The sequence below is a fragment of the Gadus chalcogrammus genome, chromosome 5 (assembly GCF_026213295.1).
Source record: "Gadus chalcogrammus isolate NIFS_2021 chromosome 5, NIFS_Gcha_1.0, whole genome shotgun sequence".
NCBI classification, from domain to species: domain Eukaryota; kingdom Metazoa; phylum Chordata; class Actinopteri; order Gadiformes; family Gadidae; genus Gadus; species Gadus chalcogrammus.
Window position 1 is genome coordinate 21932210 of NC_079416.1, and position 9621 is coordinate 21941830.

The window sequence follows — 9621 nt, forward strand, 5'->3', positions numbered from 1 at the left end:
AATAATTGGCTGACTCATTAATTCCCTCACTCTCCACCTCAAGCTGGTGTGTGGTGAGCCTTCTGGTGCAGATTGGCTGCCGTTCATCACCCAAGTGGGTTCTACACACGTCTAGAAAAGCGTCTAGAAAAGGGCTAGATTAATTCAATCTATTGTTATTAGAAAATTTCAATTTTTCATTGTTGTGGTATCTGATCTTTTCAAGGCTTAGTACATTCCCCATTTCCCTTCGCCACGATTCTTGACTTGTTGCAGAGTCAGTTATCCAAATAGTTGCGGGATATATGCTTGTAAATATTAGCTGATAATAGCTGAGATATTACTTATTTTAAGTAAATAGTATTTTCTCTTCACCAGGTGTTTTGGTCCTCTTGTGGAAGTCACCTGGATTTTCAGGTATATCTATGTGCCCAATTTAGGCGCCGATTACAAGTTATCCAATCAGGCAAGTATTTCAATATGTTTTTTCAACTTGACAAACTGATCGGTTGTTTCATTCTCCATTAGCTGCATCCCGCATTAATGTAGCATTGAGTGGCACAGCTACTCAGTCTACAACCGGTTGGGGAGGGCTGGCCGAACGCTCCATCGATGGGAACAATGATCCTCTGTGGGCGCACAGCAGTTGCAGCTGTACCGCCCAACAGGCTAAACCATGGTGGAGGCTGGAGCTGCCTGGTGTGTACCGGGTGTCAGAGATTGAGGTCACCAATAGGAATGCCGCTAGGTGGAGGCTCAACAACGTGGAAATTCTCATCGGGGATTCACTGTCAAACAACGGCAATGACAATCCAAGGTGAATCACTGGTCACCGTCCCTACATTTACTCAAAACTGCTAGACTCCCATCAAATCTTTCTGGGTTTTATCTCTCATGACCTCGACCTGCTTTTAAGTGTCTTTGGATAAAAGTATAGAATAGGAAACACAACCAGTGCTCTGCTCTAGTACACTTGGAAACACACCAGTTACTGGAATTTAGCCTCTGATACCTACCTTCACCAGACTACAGTATCGTCTCTCTGTCTTTCGCTCAGGTGTGCCATCATCAACGATGACCCAGGCTGCTTGACTCAGACGGTCAAGTGTTGGGGAATGGAAGGGAGGTTTATCAACCTCTACCGGTCCCATGATGTAACAAACGCTCTGCAGTTCTGTGAGGTCAAGGTGTACGGAGGTAGGGCTCCCTTCCATCATTCCATGATCATCAAAGGGGGATTGGTGTACCAGTACCATTGCTGGTAAAACAGACTTGGTCAATCCCAGCATTACAGGTTTGTTTTTCTCTGGGCTACCTGTTATAACAATGTATGCACAGGACAGGTATTGTAAGACACTTTTCTAAAATAATCTAGCAAAGGGCAATCAGCATACAGTGTTTTCAACCTGTGGTACGCTTACCACTGGTGGAATACGAGGGTACTGCCGGTGGTAGGTGGAATTTTATTCTTGAAATAGGCAAATGCAAGATAAAGAAAAAAAGAAAAACTGATCAAAGATTCAATTAAAAATACGCAGTAAACAAAGTATTATGGTTTGTTTGTCTAATGTTCACAATTAATGATTTGTGTTGATTTGTGTTTGCTGAATATACACAAAAGGAGCATAAGCAGCTTTGCTGACCTCTTCTTTCCGCTGTTTCCCACTGGCCATGGCCTTCCTGCAGTAATACTTGTGTGTAAAGGGTTTGATGGCACTCTTTGCTCAAGCACTGCATTTGTATTTACCTTTTTTCGGCTGTTTGTATATATAAGGTGGTCAGTGAATGGTCTTTACGATAATTTAGTGGTAAAAGTCAAAGGTTAGGCCCCACTGATCTACGTGTCTGTATTGGGATACTTCAGAGTGAAATATGAAGTATGTGGTTTTCTGTATGGGCCAAGACACCCAATAGACTTCGACATCAATTGAGTTCACGTGTGCTGAGATTTCTGAGGGAAAAGTAAAACCAAGTGTCTGAAGGTGTTGTATATGCATTTTAAAAACATCCCACACTGTTTGACGATTTAATGTCAGAAATGACCCTAAGGTAGATGTAAAAGTGTCTGCTAAATGTCTTAATAGTGGGTAGGGATAAGGTGTCTGCTCAAAGATACATAAAGGGATACTTACACGGCTGAGAGTAGTAATCCCTCACAGCCACACTGTCTTTTGGTTCCCCAGAGTTAGGGCGTGCTCCACCCTCCGTCAGCATTCAGGAGACGGGAGGAACATCACTCTGGTGGGGAGGCGGCTGTGCTGGTCAGACGCCCTGCTCTACTGCAGAGACTTTCACTGGGACCTGCTGAGCCTCAGGGACCCAGAAGACCATGAGAGGATTGATGAGCTGGTGGCTCGCGCCCCCTTCCCACTAACCAGCCACCTCTGGGTGGGCCTGCGCAGGTACTGCCCAGACCTTAGTGTCTATCAGGCAATCAAGTCCTTAAGATCATCTTGTTGTCCATCACTTTGTCTAATGGAATACTATGAATATCACAAAAGCAAAATATTTGGCCACATTATTCTTCCTTCAAACCATCTCACCCTTTATCTCTGTCAATGTCGTTAGGTCCATTTTAGGAAGCTCCTGGTTTTGGATGTCCGGTGAACCGATGGACTTCAGCCAATGGGACGAAGGCTCTCACCACTCCAGCCCCTGTGGGGGCGTGTCCAGTGTGGAACCTTCCACATGGAGGCAACGCTCCTGTGAAGAGCATCTTAACTTCATCTGTTTCACAGGTTGGTCCAGACTATTAGCAGGTCCTTATCAAGCTATATATATCTATACATTTATACCATGGTCTGGGGGAATACTCGATTCTGATTGGCTAATCCCTGATATATGGACACCTACGAAGTAGTTCCAGTCAAATTTTCTGTTCAGCCTTCAAAACGAGAGCTGGTAAATTGTGAAAAATTTATTAAACTGTAATCAGACAACGCGGTTATATGTTATTAACCCTAGAGTATCTGTGGTATAAAGGCTGGGACGAATTTCGAATTATGAATATGTACAATGTATAACGTTAGCTCTCAGATTCAGATTCAGCTTTATTTGCCAGGTTTGCGTAACAAACAAGGAATTTGACTTCGGATAGGGTGGGGGCTATTTCTGAGCGTTCACCAGAGCGACTGCCTGGGGAAAGAAGCTGACTTTGTGTCGGCTGGTTTTGGCAAGCATCGCCCTGTATCGCCTATCAGAGGGAAAGAGGTTGTACAGGTTGTGACCATGATGTGAACAATGTTTCCGTTGCATAAGTACCTTACAGGAGGGTAATGATTGTTCCAGGTATTAGTCAAACCCTCAGGCATACCAGGGAAACTAAATTATGGCTTGTGAAAAACTTATATCTGGATTGTCTGGAAATCTAAATGAATGGTCTTAATTTATTTTCTTTGGCAAGTGACCATGGTATAAGCGGGAAAATGCCCTTCAAGGTGTCGTCCTCCGCGCGTCCGACGGTTCTAAGACCTCCACGTCGTCCATTAATTCCTGATAATTGACACCTCGTCGGGCATTATCACTTGAATATATATATATATATATATATATATATATATATATATATATATATATATGTATACATTCAATCCTTTTTAATTGAACATTTAAACAATTACGAACTGCTTTACACAGTAAGAGGGTCGAGATTCCAGTTTGGGTAAATTAAAGTCCTCGTTAGTATTGTGCTCAACCTAGGAGTGTGAACGAGTGTAATCAGCTGTAGGTATTCTACGCCACTTTCATTATCCTTCTTGTATATATTTATGTTTCCACAGGTCAGACCGAGGGAGTGAAGAAGTTGCACTTCTATAGTTCCACAAGAGAGAATCAAATTCGCTGCACCTAACTTGGCCTCACTGGGGAACAGAGCTGCTGATTCCGACAAGGTCCTACGTAGTGAAGCTTCCGAATGCTGTAGCTCAGACTGTCCGTGGTAGATTGCTTGTTCTGCATAATATCACATTATGGACAATTATACATAGCATGTAGAATACATTCACTTTAGAAGTTAATCAATTCATTCCTTCACGAGCAGATGTAGGTGTGTCATGCATCAGTCTTTTGTTTCGAAATGTTGAGCTTGTGAGTTCAGGATTGTATCGAAAGACTAGATAAAGTATCTGTTGGCTTCTATCTCTGCCTGGCTAAGCTGATTTAGAAATAATATCCACACAGTAGAGATGTTTCATAAACTCTGATCGATTTAGTTGTTTTCAGGGAATTTAAAGGGGGGGTAATATTTATTTATTGATTTGGATGATGAAAGCGGTTCAAACACAGAGATACACCATTTCAGAATGTGTAAAATGTGATTTCCAGTCAAACTTTATGAACCAGTGTGTGTGTTTTAATAATGTTAACACTTTATTCAGTTGTGATTGTGCTGTTTTTTCTTTCTTTTTCCATATAATTGCAACATAGCTAATGTTTGTTGCTAGTGTCATCCTGCTATCACTGACCCAAATACCCAATCATTAGAGTTTGAGATCCATAACTAACTCATCCAGCCCGTCCAGACAGCCCTGCAACACATGGCCCGTCAAGGCAGCAGCTCAGGCCTCTGGTCTCCAGGATGGAGGGGGAGGTCGCTCAGAGGTCACAGTTGGGCAGGTGTGGGGAGTGGGGACAATGTTATTATTTATTTTATTTTTTAAGTGGGTTAAGAGTCTGTTGTTTTAGTTGGGTATGGTAAGACTGGTCAGAGAGCAGCTTATATATTTTGTTTTATGGAGTGTGGATTAGTGGTTGTGGGGCTGGGTGAAGCTGCCCACCTGTTGCACATTGATTAATCAATGTGCACAGGAGCCACTAGAGGTCAGCACTGAGCCGCAAACCAAGTGGCAATGCCCACACATAGCCACAAGGGACCCAACGCCAAGTTTTAAAGTTACAACACATAGCCCAGGGGGCCAGAACGCTCTAGGTAACGCACCCATTAGATGTCTTACCAAGCGTATCTCCAGGGGCGGCCTTCCCTACAGGCGGGTCAGGCGGCCGCCTAGAGCGCCATCTAGAGGGGGAGCGCAAAATATAAAGTGCGAAAAATTAAATTATCATTTAATTTTTCGGGCGCCCCCCTCCCCCCCCCCCCGTCAACAATCGCTTCATACCCCCCCCCCCCCCCCCCCCCGTCAACAATCGCTTCATACCCCCCTCCCCCCCCGTCAACAATCGCTTCATACCCCCCCCCCCCCCCGTCAACAATCGCTTCAAACCCCCCCCCCCCCCCCTCGCCTAGAGCGCCAAATGTGCTGGGGCCGCCCCTGCGTATCTCCACGTGTGCCCATACAATTCCCCTCCTTTTGCTTCATAGATATCATAACAAAACCTTTACCAAATAAAGTGAGTTACAAGCGATCCTGAATCTGCGACCTTTTTCAAAAAGAACACAGCAAGGTTGGTAGCACAATCACATGTGAGCATCCTCCTGGCATCCAATTATCAACTCGCCCGTACTAGAAGTCAGGAACATTTTCCCAAACGTCGAGCCGGATCAGGTCGGCCCCCTCTAGCAGATCCTCGCCTGTGTTCACCGATTCATCCTTGATCTCCATGTAAGCTTGGATGGCACCTGGCGCTCCTGGAGCACTCACCGCAAACAGGTTCTCCATCGATCCAGTGAGGTATATTGTTGGGGATAAAAGTACAACATGTCGTCCCTATCATCCAACACACCCCTTCTTGCCTGCCAATAATATATATAAGGCTAGCCTATTCTGATAGGTCATTCTGGAGGTGGCAACTAATTGTTCTGATAGTCCCTTGACCGCATCCGTTGTCAAATTGACCAAACCGTTGCTGATTATAGTATATATAATTTATCCAATCAACATTTTTGTTAATGGTGGCCCACCAAAACAACTGATTCAAACCCTGCCACTATTTGATTGCATCATGTGGCTGTTGCTCTTGGCGCGGCTGGCTCTGGTCCTGGGGTAGTTGGTCGGCTCTGTGCGGGTATGCATCTGGCTCCAGAACTTTGTGTTTCTCTTGTTGGAATACAAACTCATGTATAGCTGTTAGTTATCAAACATATATTTCCTAATTCTATTTCTAATTGCTCTAATTGAAGTCCCTTATGGGGCCCTCGAAATGTAGGTGAAGGCATGAGTCGACCTGTAAGCATTTCATGCGGGGTTGGATGTGTCATTGTGTAAGCTTGCATGTCATAACTCATTAGTGCTACTGGTAGTGCATCTACACAATTCAATTGAGTCAAATTTTTGATTTCAGCATCCAACCTTTGTTTTAATTGCTCACTAGGTAGAATAAAGAGTCATCTGAACTTGTAGCAATTCATAAGTCATACGGTATTAACGGTACAGTGACACACAATAACCACACACACACATGCTTCTTTCTTCTTCTATTTTTCTTTGACTTCACTGTGGATAACATGAATTAGAACTTTAGGTAACATTTTATCCTACTTATTTAGTCAAATCTTAGGCATTGTCGATTATTATCTCTAGATTATATGATCACTTTAAATATAATGTCTGTTATTACCGTATCTCTCAGGGAATGTGCTGTGGACAACTCTAAATGCTAATTGTTGCTCTAGATTATAAAAGGTACATTTTCAAATGCAGCAATCTTATTTAAGTTTGCCATTAAACCATTAATCAAATCACAGCACATCATAATAGCAATTACCAGCATAAATATGAATGTTAACGTTAATGTGGGCAATTATCATACCTCCCTCGTCCACCTCAGCTCTCCTCACTGCTCCTCTGCCTCTGTTCATGAAGAATTTGCTGAAACCGTTATTCAGAAGGCTAATGTGTAGTTTTACAGGACAGCTTCACAAAACAAAGGCCTATACTTTTACAGGGCTCCGCGAGTTTTGAAGAAAATTATTCATTCATTCTTCATTTTCCGCGTGTGTGCGTGCACGCATAGTGTGTGCGTCGGTGTGAGAGGGAGCAGACTTTACAACTGTTGGATAGCTGCTGAATTTAGGCTACAGACGCTCAGTATTGAAAAACAGATGCTTATTATGTGGGCAACATTCTCTAACAGCAATCAATTCGTCATTGTTTCTGTCCAACAAGTTGTGAATTTGTTGTAACATTATAACAGGAGATGACTTACTCTGTGCTATTTACAGCTCCCGTGGTTTCCACTGTGTTTATAACGAAACATTCAGAAGAATAACGAGAACGATTCCAGAATTACTATTCTCCAGTCAATTTTCTTGTTGTACCTTAAAATCGAATTTAGCATAGACAGAGCAAACCTTGTTTACCTTGTTATGTCCGACACCTCACAGCTTAATAGCATAGTATATTTTTCCACACCCCATTTTTGACCTTCTGCCTTCTCCTGGTCGACATCCTCAACCCTTCCCAACTGCGCCGCCTCAGTGGCCAAGACAAAAGCCCACAGTGAGCGCACCTTGGCTTCAGGGCACAAACCACAGGGGGCTTGAGGACTGGGGAGGCAGCAAGAGGCATCCGTCTGCGGCTAGCGGCTCCGGGGTCTATCCCGCATCAGCCCAGGCCCCTCCGCCCCTCTGCCACCCAGGACACCGAAGACCCAGGCTCCAGAAGGGAGGTGGGGACAGGTACTCCCTGGAGAGGGTGGAGCAGGCTCAAGGAACCAATGGGGTGTCGCAGAATATACTTTTTGGGTTAATTGGGAGACGTCAGACATAACATGGTTAACCAGGGGTTTGCTCTGTCCATGTGACAGAGCAAGACCATGTGACAGAGTTTAACATGATCCTTTGTGACATTGACGCGTCTCACACAAAGTAAATTGCTCGCTGCATGTGAGTTAGGTGAGATCAGGCAGTAAAATGAGTTGTGTCACAGTCCGGTCGTCAGTAGACTTTGACCATACCTAATCTAGTCTATGGAAATAATGTTTGCAAATATCTAACCACCTTCAAACGTCCCTGTTTAATGGGTGCAGTTTAATGTTTCCAAGACAAGTATTATCAGCCCGGACATGTAAAAACTATTAAAAACATATAATACTTCTAAAATTATACTTCAGAATGAATACATGGAGGAAGAAATACACACATGTATTTCTCCCTCATTGAATATCTTTGCACAAGAAATTAGAGAGGAAGGTACAGAGCCAGACAGAGAAAGACAAGGCCCAAGTTTCTCCTCAGCCTAGACTACCCAGCCAGACAATATCATGTGCATGGAATAAGCCCCATGGTTATTTTACTGTTCTGCCTTTATTACTTTTAAAGTGAGCTACTCACACTTCAGCAATCTAAATTACGTTTGATAAATTGCTTATGTTAGCTGGTTTGTTGGTTGGGTGAAGGTATTAGGTTAGAGGTTATTTACAGCAGCTATAGAGATGAAAGGTATAAGATGTAACATTTCCACATCAAATTATTCACCAACCACGAGATGTTTTATATTTTGTATCTGTGAGAATATCTCCTCTGATGACAGATAGATAGAGGGAAACATTACTAGCAACTGCAGAGCGAAATCTGAAGGAGGTTGGATATTTGCAAACATAGTTTGTATAGACAATTAGGTATAAGTATACTGACGCCCGGAACGGGAATTTGCTCACTTTTCACCATGTGACGCGTTTTCAGAGAGCCATTATCCAAAAGTCTTTGTGTGATACACGTCAACAAGTTGCACAAAGAGAATATGTGATCTCTGTGTGAGAAAGGGAGAACGGACACACAAGTGTCTCCATTCTATTTCTGTTCCTTTGAATTGAGATACCGACTCTACTGGTGAGTACCATCTCAAATTAGAGAGATAACTCTTTTAGAGTTTTGTTGTTTTGCTTTTTGATTGTAGATTCTTCACTTTTGAAAGAATGTTAATATGAAGACATGTCTACCAAGTAGCTTGTACTATTTATGATCTGAACAGGTTATTTCTCAAGTATCAACTATGGGGTCCATTCGTCTCATCTGCAGTTTGATTGGTAGGTTTTCCACACAGCACTCAGTATTAATCATTATCCAGTTCATTGAATTCAATTCATGAAAATGTACCTGCCATAACTGTTGACGGCTTGCCTCTTGTTTTTTTTTATATATACACTATGTATAATTTATTTTTTAAAGATATATATAAAAGTCTTTTTGGTTATGGACTGAACATTGCACATATTGCAAAACAGGCATGAGGGTCATGAATCTAATGCAGTTCAATACAGAGTATTTACATTAAGAAATAAATATCCAAAAGAAAACATTGATCAGGGTTTCCAGAAGTGTACATTAGGTCTCAGTCTTGGCCCTTTATGTACAACAGTGGAGGGTCCCAGATCAGACAGGCTTACCACTATGAACCCGCCCGGTCTCGTCTGATCTCGGAGGCTAAGCATGGTTGGGTCTGGTTAGTACTTGGATGGGAGACCGCCTGGGAATACCAGGTGCTGTAAGTGATATCGGGTTGTGGCAAAAAGTTGGAACTCTTCCCTCTGGCCTTAACATCAATCCCAGTGCAGTGACGGGGACACTGTGCTGTGGAAGGCGTCGTCCTTCGGAGGAGACATAAAACGGAGGTCCTGACTCACTGAGGTCATAAAAAGATCCCAGGGCACTTATCGCAAAGAGTAGGGGTTTTCCCCGGTGTCCTTGGTAAAACTGCCCAACCAGGCTCATTCTTGCCCCATAGTCTTCCTCCTGATTAATTGGCT

General features: G+C 43.1%; 1 pseudogene; it reads left to right on the forward strand.

The window, feature by feature from the left end:
* Positions 1-9247: 9247 nt before the first annotated feature.
* LOC130383293 (5S ribosomal RNA) lies at positions 9248-9366 on the forward strand (annotated as a pseudogene).
* The last annotated feature ends 255 nt before the right edge of the window (positions 9367-9621 follow it).